We start from the raw sequence: 13,711 nt of genomic DNA on the forward strand, positions 1-13,711 counted from the left end.
AACACATCTTATAAAATTTATGAAAATAAACATCCACTGCAAAGCCTAGTACAAATCCCTTGGAAACAAAATAAAATATATTTTTGTTTGATCCAGGAAAGATCTTTTTTCCTTAGATTAAAAATGCTTTTATTTCTCAAAGCGGAGATTTGAAAAATTATTTGTGTAGGGCTCGTTTGATTACAAAACTGGAGGCATCAAAAGGACAAACATATCTTGCTTGATGTATTATAAACATACACATAGAACTTAAAAACTGGAAATAAACTGTATACACTGATGTTTTCAACAACGTCAGCTTCCTAAAGGTCCCCTCAGTCGCTTGACGCTAACTTGATTACTTCTGTGCAGACCCGCGTGGATTCATTGTACCTAGTCACGATAACCCAGTGAGTCGTCCCATGTTCTGAAATAATGGAAATAACGTATTGCGTCTAAAACTCGCACCCTTTAAAATTCCCGTGGAGATATCCCACCTGTTATTCCAGGCAAACTATCTACAGGGATTGTTTTTTTTTTTACATTTTTTTCCAGACGCTGGACTCACTGAGGAAGGCTGCGTTGCTATTTTCTCACCAGCGGCGACACCTGCAAGCGCATGAGCGTCTTCTCTCACCCGGCTCCGAAGCCTTTATGGGTAACACATTTTCAGAGCTGGGTTCACGAGGACAAGCGGCTGTGAAAAACATTTGAGACCCGTGTCTCCGCCCCACCCGTCCAGATGGGCAAATGATCTGTGTGAAAAAAAGGCATGGTTTGCTAGATAAATTCCGGACTATTCATGTGCCAGATTTCACGGTCACCGCGGCGCTCAAATCACTGGTATTTTGTTTAGTCTTGTTTGATTGCATTCAGCAGCCCTAACCATGGACCACAGAACTGGGGGGGGGGGGGGGGGGGGGGCAGGCACCCAGTTTTTGGAGCATCATTAAGAATTCAGTGAAGATTAATCACCAAATAATGACCTGCTGCAAATAATTTCATGCAAACCGACAAAACTTTATGAACAAAATCCTGAATTATATCTGTGATTTTTTTAATAAAGGGTTGTATCTGAGTTGTTCAAAAGCAAACAGAAGTGGACACGACTTTAAGCTTCCCCCCAGGCTTATGCATGCAAATAACCCTATAAGTCAGCTTTCACTGCAATTCCATAATGATAGCATTCTTTAAAAGTAAGCTGAGCATGCCACAAGGCAGACTGCCAGAATAGAAGGACCCTCTCCAATTACCTTGCTCATCCCGTCCTTCGGGATAGAGAGGCTGCTGTATTTAACTTGTAGTAACAGGTAAGCAAGTAGGCATGACAAGTATCAAAACAGACAAACATAAGGAGAATCGTGTAAAGATGAAGAGGGTGACTTCTCCCTTTTCCAGGCCACCCAGACAGAGATCAAGATCTGAGAACAAGTTACGTTCTCCTTTGCCAAAGGGCTGATATTTCATTCTCTAATGGCTGCTTTTCCCTTCACGTTAATCCCTAAGTCTGCATCTTCTTAGCCTGGGGATCCAAAAGACCCCTTTTGCTAGACAGTTATGCAGGTGACACAAGTTCATTAAACATTCTCACCTTTTTGAAACAGACACAAAGGATTATCAGCTACAGATTGTCCCTTTTCTTTCCAAAAGGGAAAACATATGACTTAAAATGTTTCTATTATGCTAAAAAAGTGTAGATCACACCTGGGTGTCGGCAGTGTTAGACACTTAACTTTTACCAAAGATTCACAGGAAACATAAGTAGAAACCATACAGTTTGTGCACTCCCTCAATTATGGAATGCAATAAAATGCTATTCTGGACATAAGTAAACTATGGTGCTACACAGACTAATTGCTGTAGCTGGACAGGGTTGTCTAGACCAGACGCAGACTGGGGAGTTTGAGAATTTTCCCAGTGGACCAGTCTTTTCCAGGCTGGTCTTTCTTACCCAAGCCATTATATAGTCTATATTAGGGACGCCCAACCCATCAGTTGATCTCGATGTTTCCAGGTCGATCACAGGAGCTGATTAATGGACAGTGCTGTATTTCATTGGCAGCCAATCGGTTGATCGCAATCATCTGCACAACATGCCAAACGGCTGGTGGCAAATTCCTAGGCTACCTTTTGTCGCCAGTCCACTCCAGGCGCTTTTGGTTTACATAAAGTGAAAATTACCCTCTCTTTTAGAGAATTTGTTGTTTGTTGGGAACCAAAAACCCTGCAAAAGTTAATTTTAAAAAAAGCAAGAAGAACCAGTTTGCTGAATGAATGTCTCGCTAGTCAGACTTCCATTTTGGGTTACTGTAGTTGTGGTTGGTGCCCTTGACATTGAATCTGCAGCCAGTGTAAAAGTCTATGAATGAAGTCATGAATATTAAACCTGGCGAACATACCCAAGATGACAATGTAACACCACATTCTTATGCATGGCAATTGAAGAAAAACAAACTCACTCAGTCCACAAGATACGTTTTCAATAAAATTTCTGTGGACTTTTTGAGTTTTGGAAATTTAACAAAAGTTATTCATTGGATTAAATGAGGACTGATGAGTTCTGGTTCCCAGTAATGTAACAGATGATGTGGAAGCCTGGCTTTAGGTCATTGGTGGTCTCATCTCAAAATCAACAAAAAATGAAGTGAGTGACCAGCATTGGTTGAATTTAGCCTCAGAAAAACAATGAATTGATTTATGAAATGAAATTTAAACAAACAATAAACAATGGTAGAAGTAATGCGGTTGCATAGTCATTGAGAGAATCTGAGCGAAGGGATGGATTTCAAAAGGATATGATGAATGACTTCAGCCACTTATTGGACTCCATGGAAACCTGAGACAGATTAATCTAGATCAGAAGAGTGCAATTTTCCTCCATGTTATAGAACTACATCTCGTTATTTCGGAAAGCATGACTCAACATATGGCTTCAAATGCCTTGCTATGTTTCAAGATTAGATCAAATCTAATGGAATTAGTCTTACACAACAAATTAGTGCAGGCTCATCACTTTAAATGTGCTTTTCTTATACATGATGAGGTGAGCCTCAAATTACATCAATCCACCAAAAAATAAGTCTTTGTGAGTCCAGTGCTATGGATGGAGCAAATACTAAAGTGGCATGAAATGAAAGGGTTAAGCTAGTTACAATTTCCATCATTTTATAGAAAATTACTTTTTATACATACAAAACATTTTTTTATACTGGAATTCTTTTTTTGCCAGTGATGCTCATATGGTACAAATTACATTTCTGGTAATGTGTATATGACACATAAATAAATAGAGTAATACATGATCATTTATACATTTTCCATAACCATTCGTCCAAAACAGGGTGAGCCCGTCCCAGGAAAGCCGGAGAATAAAGCAGAGCATGCTTGTCCAGCGCCCAGATTAAAGTCACCCCATTAAACCTCATTAAAACCACAACACTGGAACTGCGAAGCTACATTGCTACCCAGAATGTGACAATGTGCTCCACATATATGAGCAAAGAAATGAAAGTATGCAAGCAATTACAAAAGTCAGTCGTAATACACAAAGCTGGACTAATTTAGATCCAGGGCGAGCACAAAAAAATAATACCTTACTGACTAGCAAAAAATGGCATATCAGACTATATTTTTTTTACTGAACCAGTCCAGCTGGTTAGTAGCAAAAATTCCACCGCTGATAAGAGGAGCTAAACAGACAGAAATGCAGCAATGTGTGGTGTCAGGCAGAGTCAAGCAGACGTGTTCGCTCCCTCCATCCATTCATCCATTCTCCAAACCACTTATCCTTGTGGGTCGCGGGGGGTCTGGAGCCTATCCCAGAAGCAATGGGCATGAGGCAGGGAACAACCCAGGATGGGGGGGCCAGCCCATCACAGGGCACACTCACACACCATTCACTCACACATGCACACCTACGGGCAATTTAACAAGTCCAATTAGCCTCAGCATGTTTTTGGACTGTGGGGGGAAACCGGAGTACCCGCAGGAAACCCCACGACGACATGGGGAGAACATGCAAACTCCACACACATGTGACCCAGGCGGAGACTCATACCCGAGTCCCAGCAGTGCGAAGCAACGGTGCTAACCACTGCACCACCATGCCGCCCCATACAGTGCTAACCACTGCACCACCATGCCCCCCATGTGCTCCACTCCTTCGCTTTTATGAATTATTCTCTCTTCCCAGACACTGATTCCTGACCCTGCGTCCAATGCCATCCCTTCCCACAGCCCAGTGCCCACTCTGTACTTCTGCAATGTCATCCCTTCCCATAGCCCAGTGCCCACTCTGTACTTCTGCAATGCCATCGTTTCTCATAGCCCAGTGCCCACTCTATACTTCTGCAATGCCATCCCTTCCCAAAGCCCAGTGCCCACTCTGTACTTCTGCAATGCCATCGTTTCTCATAGCCCAGTGCCCACTTCATACTTCTGCAATGCCATCCCTTCCCAAAGCCCAGTGCCCACTCTGTACTTCTGCAATGCCATCCCTTCCCAAAGCCCAGTGCCCACTCTGTACTTCTGCAATGCCATCCCTTCCCAAAGCCCAGTGCCCACTCCGTACTTCTGCAATGTCATCCCTTCCCATAGCCCAGTGCCCACTCTGTACTTCTGCAATGCCATCGTTTCTCATAGCCCAGTGCCCACTCTATACTTCTGCAATGCCATCCCTTCCCAAAGCCCAGTGCCCACTCTGTACTTCTGCAATGCCATCGTTTCTCATAGCCCAGTGCCCACTTCATACTTCTGCAATGCCATCCCTTCCCAAAGCCCAGTGCCCACTCCGTACTTCTGCAATGCCATCCCTTCCCAAAGCCCAGTGCCCACTCCATACTTCTGCAATGCCATCCCTTCCCAAAGCCCAGTGCCCACTCCGTACTTCTGCAATGCCATCCCTTCCCAAAGCCCGGTGCCCACTCTGTACTTCTGCAATGCCATCCCTTCCCAAAGCCCAGTGCCCACTCCGTACTTCTGCAATGCCATCCCTTCCCAAAGCCCAGTGCCCACTCTGTACTTCTGCAATGCCATCCCTTCCCAAAGCCCAGTGCCCACTCCATACTTCTGCAATGCCATCCCTTCCCAAAGCCCAGTGCCCACTCCGTACTTCTGCAATGCCATCCCTTCCCATAGCCCAGTGCCCACTCTGTACTTCTGCAATGCCATCCCTTCCCATAGCCCAGTGCCCACTCCATACTTCTGCAATGTCATCCCTTCCCAAAGCCCAGTGCCCACTCTGTACTTCTGCAATGCCATCCCTTCCCAAAGCCCAGTGCCCACTTCATACTTCTGCAATGCCATCCCTTCCCAAAGCCCAGTGCCCACTCTGTACTTCTGCAATGTCATCCCTTCCCATAGCCCAGTGCCCACTCTGTACTTCTGCAATGCCATCCCTTCCCAAAGCCCAGTGCCCACTCTATACTTCTGCAATGCCATCCCTTCCCAAAGCCCAGTGCCCACTCTGTACTTCTGCAATGCCATCCCTTCCCAAAGCCCAGTGCCCACTCTGTACTTCTGCAATGCCATCCCTTCCCAAAGCCCAGTGCCCACTCCGTACTTCTGCAATGCCATCCCTTCCCATAGCCCAGTGCCCACTCTGTACTTCTGCAATGCCATCGTTTCTCATAGCCCAGTGCCCACTCTATACTTCTGCAATGCCATCCCTTCCCAAAGCCCAGTGCCCACTCTGTACTTCTGCAATGCCATCGTTTCTCATAGCCCAGTGCCCACTTCATACTTCTGCAATGCCATCCCTTCCCAAAGCCCAGTGCCCACTCCGTACTTCTGCAATGCCATCCCTTCCCAAAGCCCAGTGCCCACTCCGTACTTCTGCAATGCCATCCCTTCCCAAAGCCCAGTGCCCACTCCGTACTTCTGCAATGCCATCCCTTCCCAAAGCCCGGTGCCCACTCTGTACTTCTGCAATGCCATCCCTTCCCAAAGCCCAGTGCCCACTCCGTACTTCTGCAATGCCATCCCTTCCCAAAGCCCAGTGCCCACTCTGTACTTCTGCAATGCCATCCCTTCCCAAAGCCCAGTGCCCACTCCATACTTCTGCAATGCCATCCCTTCCCAAAGCCCAGTGCCCACTCCGTACTTCTGCAATGCCATCCCTTCCCATAGCCCAGTGCCCACTCTGTACTTCTGCAATGCCATCCCTTCCCATAGCCCAGTGCCCACTCCATACTTCTGCAATGTCATCCCTTCCCAAAGCCCAGTGCCCACTCTGTACTTCTGCAATGCCATCCCTTCCCAAAGCCCAGTGCCCACTTCATACTTCTGCAATGCCATCCCTTCCCAAAGCCCAGTGCCCACTCTGTACTTCTGCAATGTCATCCCTTCCCATAGCCCAGTGCCCACTCTGTACTTCTGCAATGCCATCCCTTCCCAAAGCCCAGTGCCCACTCTGTACTTCTGCAATGCCATCCCTTCCCACAGCCCAGTGCCCACTCTGTACTTCTGCAATGCCATCCCTTCCCATAGCCCAGTGCCCACTCTGTACTTCTGCAATGCTATCCCTTCCCAAAGCCCAGTGCCCACTCCATACTTCTGCAATGTCATCCCTTCCCAAAGCCCGGTGCCCACTCTGTACTTCTGCAATGCCATCCCTTCCCAAAGCCCAGTGCCCACTCTGTACTTCTGCAATGCCATCCCTTCCCAAAGCCCAGTGCCCACTCTGTACTTCTGCAATGCCATCCCTTCCCATAGCCCAGTGCCCACTCTGTACTTCTGCAATGCCATCCCTTCCCATAGCCCAGTGCCCACTCTGTACTTCTGCAATGCCATCCCTTCCCAAAGCCCAGTGCCCACTCTGTACTTATGCAATGCCATCCCTTCCCAAAGCCCAGTGCCCACTCTGTACTTCTGCAATGCCATCCCTTCCCAAAGCCCAGTGCCCACTCTATACTTCTGCAATGCCATCCCTTCCCATAGCCCAGTGCCCACTCTGTACTTCTGCAATGCCATCCCTTCCCAAAGCCCAGTGCCCACTCTGTACTTCTGCAATGCCATCTCTTCCCAAAGCCCAGTGCCCACTCTGTACTTCTGCAATGCCATCCCTTCCCAAAGCCCAGTGCCCACTCTATACTTCTGCAATGCCATCCCTTCCCATAGCCCAGTGCCCACTCTGTACTTCTGCAATGCCATCCCTTCCCATAGCCCAGTGCCCACTCTATACTTCTGCAATGCCATCCCTTCCCTATAGCCCAGTGCCCACTCTGTACTTCTGCAATGCCATCCCTTCCCATAGCCCAGTGCCCACTCTGTACTTCTGCAATGCCATCCCTTCCCATAGCCCAGTGCCCACTCTGTACTTCTGCAATGCCATCCCTTCCCAAAGCCCAGTGCCCACTCTATACTTCTGCAATGCCATCCCTTCCCATAGCCCAGTGCCCACTCTGTACTTCTGCAATGCCATCCCTTCCCAAAGCCCAGTGCCCACTCTATACTTCTGCAATGCCATCCCTTCCCAAAGCCCAGTGCCCACTCTATACTTCTGCAATGTCATCCCTTCCCAAAGCCCAGTGCCCACTCTGTACTTCTGCAATGCCATCCCTTCCCAAAGCCCAGTGCCCACTCCATACTTCTGCAATGCCATCCCTTCCCATAGCCCAGTGCCCACTCTGTACTTCTGCAATGCCATCCCTTCCCATAGCCCAGTGCCCACTCTGTACTTCTGCAATGCCATCCCTTCCCAAAGCCCAGTGCCCACTCTATACTTCTGCAATGCCATCCCTTCCCAAAGCCCAGTGCCCACTCTATACTTCTGCAATGTCATCCCTTCCCAAAGCCCAGTGCCCACTCTGTACTTCTGCAATGCCATCCCTTCCCAAAGCCCAGTGCCCACTCCATACTTCTGCAATGCCATCCCTTCCCATAGCCCAGTGCCCACTCTATACTTCTGCAATGCCATCCCTTCCCATAGCCCAGTGCCCACTCTGTACTTCTGCAATGCCATCCCTTCCCAAAGCCCAGTGCCCACTCCATACTTCTGCAATGCCATCCCTTCCCAAAGCCCAGTGCCCACTCTGTACTTCTGCAATGCCATCCCTTCCCATAGCCCAGTGCCCACTCCATACTTCCGCAATGTCATCCCTTCCCAAAGCCCAGTGCCCACTCCGTACTTCTGCAATGTCATCCCTTCCCAGAGCCCAGTGCCCACTCTGTACTTCTGCAATGCCATCCCTTCCCAAAGCCCAGTGCCCACTCTGTACTTCTGCAATGCCATCCCTTCCCAAAGCCCAGTGCCCACTCCATACTTCTGCAATGCCATCCCTTCCCAGAGCCCAGTGCCCACTCTGTACTTCTGCAATGTCATCCCTTCCCAGAGCCCAGTGCCCACTCTGTACTTCTGCAATGCCATCCCTTCCCAAAGCCCAGTGCCCACTCCATACTTCTGCAATGCCATCCCTTCCCAGAGCCCAGTGCCCACTCTGTACTTCTGCAATGCCATCCCTTCCCAGAGCCCAGTGCCCACTCCATACTTCTGCAATGCCATCCCTTCCCAAAGCCCAGTGCCCACTCCATACTTCTGCAATGCCATCCCTTCCCAAAGCCCAGTGCCCACTCCATACTTCTGTTTCCACTTGTGGCACCTTTGTTTTCATTCTCCTTGACCTGTCTCTGCCCCATCCCCAAATGAAGCCCCTGTTCCTTCCTCCTCTCATTCACTAACTTGAACCTCTAACGCAATCAGCAATTCAAACAGAAAAGTCATTCAAATAGCTATAGGTGCTTGACTGAAACAGCAAAGCGGGAACTCGGTATTTTGTTACACTGAAAAATATGACACAGTCATTGTGTCGATCCCAGAGGCAGAGCTAATGGGGGCTTGAGATGGCAATGCCCCAATGAAATCTGATTGGACCCAGAGCTGCACTCCCCCCATTTTCATTGGCTGGAGTTATATGTGACGCAACTATAATTTGAACAGAAGCATTTTTTTTGAAGTCCTGAATATTGTGCTGCATGCATATTAATGAAAAACACAGACTTTATTAAAAATTAAGAGGTCGTAAGTGTCTGATATGTTTGTACTCATTACGAAATTAGTGGAACGTATTTTCTCATTATTTTCCTGAATAAACAGATGTCACTATAGTCACTATAAGTCACTATAACCATAAAAATCCTGTAATTTATGTGAATATGGTGGTTTTATTTTGTGTACATAGTAGAAAGAAGTTGGTGGCGACATTTATTTTTCCTGTTTGAAAAGACCCCCCTCCTTAACCTTTACCCACCCATGCCCCCCATAAAAAGTCTGGAGCTGTCTCATTTTCATCCATCCATCCATCCATCCATCCATCCATCCATCCATCCATCCATCCATCCATCCATCCATCTTCTACCTTTCTATCTAATACTAGGGGGTGGGGGTGAGTCAAATTAATTTGCCAAGTTACATTAATTGAGCAGGTGCTTCAAGGGATTTCTTCCTTTTTTAAGAGAAAGCAGGTACAGACGGCCTCTGGAAATACCCGGGGTCAAGGGCCTTGCTGAGGAGTCCAACACTAGGATGAGAACCAGCAACCTACCAATCACTCTAACCCACTGAGCCACACTGCAGTCCGCAGCCAAAGCTGAGTTCTCTTGGATATAATAATGATACAGCTCATTTTGACAAAGACACAGCAATCACATTAATCTCCTGAAAGTCACACAACCGGACCTGAAGCAACGTCCATCATGATGGATATACAGGAATGTTCAGAAGGTCAATTCACCCTCGATTTTTAGCTCAACAGACATTGAGCTTTATACAGTCTGTTTTTTACCCATTTATAAAATTCCACGTTTCATTCTATTATTACAAGTAATAGACTAGCCAATTACCATTGTCCTAAAAAACCCTGTCCTAAAAAAGTACAAGTAGGTCCAGTCCATGGTGGGGATGTAACAAATATGCAAATTCATTGACAAACCCATAGTAACAGCTCTTCAGAGTAACCAGGTTACCTGATGTTATGGAAACCTCTGCAGGAAGGCCTATTCTGTTAGATAAAATACCTTTACTTAGTGATTTAACAGTAACCGACTTCAGAACCATGAAAGTGCAACTTTCAGCATAGAAATCTGGTTCCTTAACGACCGCATTACCTGCTGCTGGACATAAAAATCTACAGCAACCCATGCGGCCAATTAAAACAAACCAAAACATTTGAATTTGAATGTTGTTGCTAATTTAAATATTTTGTATGCAATTCAGCTCAATCTTAAGTCGTCATTTATTGACCTTGACGCTTCTTTGCATGAGCCGTTATTGAATACAGATGAATAGATGGATTACAAATCAACAGCCCGCTGTGCCGAGGAGAAAACACAAATGTTAAAGGTTAATTTTCTGTACTTCGAGGCAATCGTATTTGTAATTGTTTTTTGTCAGGAGGCAGACATTTTCATAGAACGTCCTGCTAAAACAAATGTTGGGCTGAAAGTGAGCGCGAGCCACTTGAACCCTTTTGGTCCGTTTGGTAAATATCCGAAGCAGTTGAATGCGCACAGCGATGGTCCATTCCAAAACGGGGGCCCTTTGCTTTCATACTAAACATTTCTAAAACTCCGCTGACTCAGTGTTTGGCAACCCATCACGCTGACAGCAAATGAATAAACAAAAGCTTCCATCCATTACCTCCCCCCAAGTCCACCCTCATGGGCACTTCCCGGGTCTTCTCATATTATTGGTGTTCACTGTCAAGGAATCGGCTCAGGAAGATCCAGGCATCTGGCCGAGCCCCTTCAGTTGCCTGGAGGTCTTTATTAGAGGAAGCTGCGGCAGACAATCGAGCTGGTTTTCTGAAAAACCCTGTGTTCTCTCTTACTCCCGTTCCCGGAGGCCAGATGGCTAAGCACTAAGTTCTAGAAGGCCGTAAATCCACACAGAATTTAAAAAGTTTGGACATAGTTACAGATTTGACTATAACCTTGACCCCGAAAGCACCCTGGAGTCGTATATTACAATCACAGGCCAACGTGTAACGTTGAGCCCCAATAAACAACAGATGTTTTTTTTCTGTTTTTTTTTGCAGGTTTTCTTGACACGCCACCAAAAAGAAATCTTTAGCTACTCTGGACGAAAGGTTAACCGAACTGTTCCTACAGATCGGGAGCCTAAAACCGGCACTCTGAGCATGACAGGAGTAGGGTATGACCCGGCAGGCAGTGTGGGGGGAGCCAAGTGAGGACTCGGAGATGAACGGTGGGGTGAGTGAGGACGTGGGATGATGAACCCGGAGACTGGGAAGCTGTGCATGGGGAGTTTGGCTTGCCTCAGGGAAGAGCTGTCACCCTCGCGGTGTGAGATTACTGTGGACGTGTTATCGGTGGCTTGATCCCCCCCCCCCCACCCCCCCACCGTTAACCAGAGTTTGATTTCACACATGCAAATGCTGTCAGTAGGATATGGGAAGCTTCATTCTATTCCTCAAAACACACCAACAGAGAAGCGTGGAAACATTATGCCTCCAGAGACACATAATTATGCGTCGATCTTCCATAATCGCTTATCTAATAAAGCACTTCTTCTCAACCGAGTCCTTGGGGACCGCAGACAGTCCATTTTTTTGCTCCCTCCCAGCTCCCAGCACACCTGTACCAGCTATTACATTGTTTGGTTCCTTCTCCTTTGTTCGACACATTATCAATTGTGTGTTTATGTGAGTTGGGAGCTGAGGGACTGTCTAGGGCGTCTCGAAGAAACACTGCAGTAAAGGGTTACAGTGGCATAGCTGAACAATTACCAACGATACCCAGCTAATCATACAGGCAAGTAAGGGCACTGACAGCGATTTAACAGACAATGACACAACAAACTAAATCTCCCTTTTAAGTCGTTATGCATGTTTGTCTTTTGTTTCTGATTGCACTTTACATACGTCAGTCCCTTACACTTGTAAAAATAACGAGAACTAGCTGCTAGTGGCCAGGGAACATCAGAAAAATGGAACAACAGAAAAACAAAAGATAAATATCTGAGCTCAAAAGCTCAGAAATCATAAAAAATGATCAAACAGGACTATTCAAAACATCTGATGGCAGGACATGCCACTGATTAGCCCAAAGATGCACACTGTGCACTGTTTAATTATTTATTTATTTATTCTTGTGAGAGAAAATTCATTGCAGATGATATTTTGAGTCAGTGTACCTGGTACAGTCTGTCCCAAGTAGCGCATGAGCAGCTGTTCATGAGACGTTTCACGAAAAAAAAAAAAAAAACATAATGATGTATGAATAATAATTTGGCTAATCACGTTTTGCGCTGATGAATTGCTTATATTCTAGGTTTTGATTACATTTCATAAGTATGCAAGATAACAATTTAATCCTTGGAGTTTTAAAGAAACAGTGAGGATTTAATAAACAAAAGGTGAAACTGAAATATAACTTTTGGAAATGTATTCAACACTGCATACAACAGCTTCTTGTGGTGGCAACATGTCGAGCAGGTAAGATCTGACCTTTCCTTCTGAAGATACAGATCCTAGGTTATTCTGCGGTATCCCAAGACATTCCCAAACCAGGTGGGAGATGTAATCCGTCATGTCCTGGGTCTGCCCTGGGGCCCCTGCTTTGTGGGAAAAAGTCCAAAACCGCTCATTTGGGCCCCAACCAGGCGGCATTATTACGAGATGCCTGAACCACCTCAGCCGACTCCTTCCCATGTGAAGGTGCCACCAGATTTCCGGATCCCTCCGAGGTTCCTCTGGCCATCTCCAGACAGATTCTCTCACCCACGTTGCCCACCAGCGGGTCCCCAGGTTACTGCATCATGGCAAACTCCTTGCAGCCTCTGCAACAATTAAGGCCTTGAACTAACCGCAGGCAGAGATCTCCTCTCTCTGACTCGCAGTCAAATGGACGCATCCCTCTTACACACCAGGAAAATCTCCAGCTGCACAGCCCTCAGCCTGGGACTTGTGAACATCCACACACCTGCCTAGAGTTCCTTCACTGTGGGGATCTCCAGAGTCAGAGAGACTTAGAGATCTGGTTCCAGGTTCCATACTGTGCCAGGCCAGCTCTATCTAGCCAGTACCTTTCTAACTATCTCTCAGACTAGTTCAGCTCCCTTTCCCACCAGAGAGGTAATATCCCACATTCCCAGAGTCCATTGCCAAGGCATTTGGGTCCTTTGTACTCAAGCTTGCCAAATGGAAATGCACCTGACCCCTAGGGGAAGCTGAAGCCTATTCTAGGCAGCACAGGGCGCAAGGCTGGCCACACCTTGGACAGGATGCTAATCTATCGCAGGGGACATGCAGAAATCAGATGTCAGATATTAATTAGCCCAACTGCATTCAAAAGCAAATTACCTGAAAGAAATCTGTATGTGGGGAACCAGCAAACTCCACAGATTCAGGAACCCAACCCTTGTGCGAGACAAGATAAAAAAACATATTTTTAAGCAAAAATGAATTGCATTACAATTGCAAAGTGCCTCTTTTAGTGTAAAACAAAATGTGGTTATGCAAAACTCATGTATTCTCTTTAGGAATTACACAAGCTGAATGTGTGTAGCTTAATTTTAAAAGATGCTGTACAATACATTGCAACTGATAAAAATGGTGTCTCCAAAATTATTGTTTCATTTAATTTTCTTGTCATGTAGTCGGCATCATATCTCAAATAAGTATATATGGCTGATACAGGCAGCTTTCAACTCAGATAAATGTGGATTTATGCAAAAAAATATCTAAGATGCATAAAGTTTATGGAAGTGCTATGGCAA

Source organism: Brienomyrus brachyistius, chromosome 1 (genome assembly GCF_023856365.1).
Source record: "Brienomyrus brachyistius isolate T26 chromosome 1, BBRACH_0.4, whole genome shotgun sequence".
In the NCBI taxonomy this organism is placed as follows: domain Eukaryota; kingdom Metazoa; phylum Chordata; class Actinopteri; order Osteoglossiformes; family Mormyridae; genus Brienomyrus; species Brienomyrus brachyistius.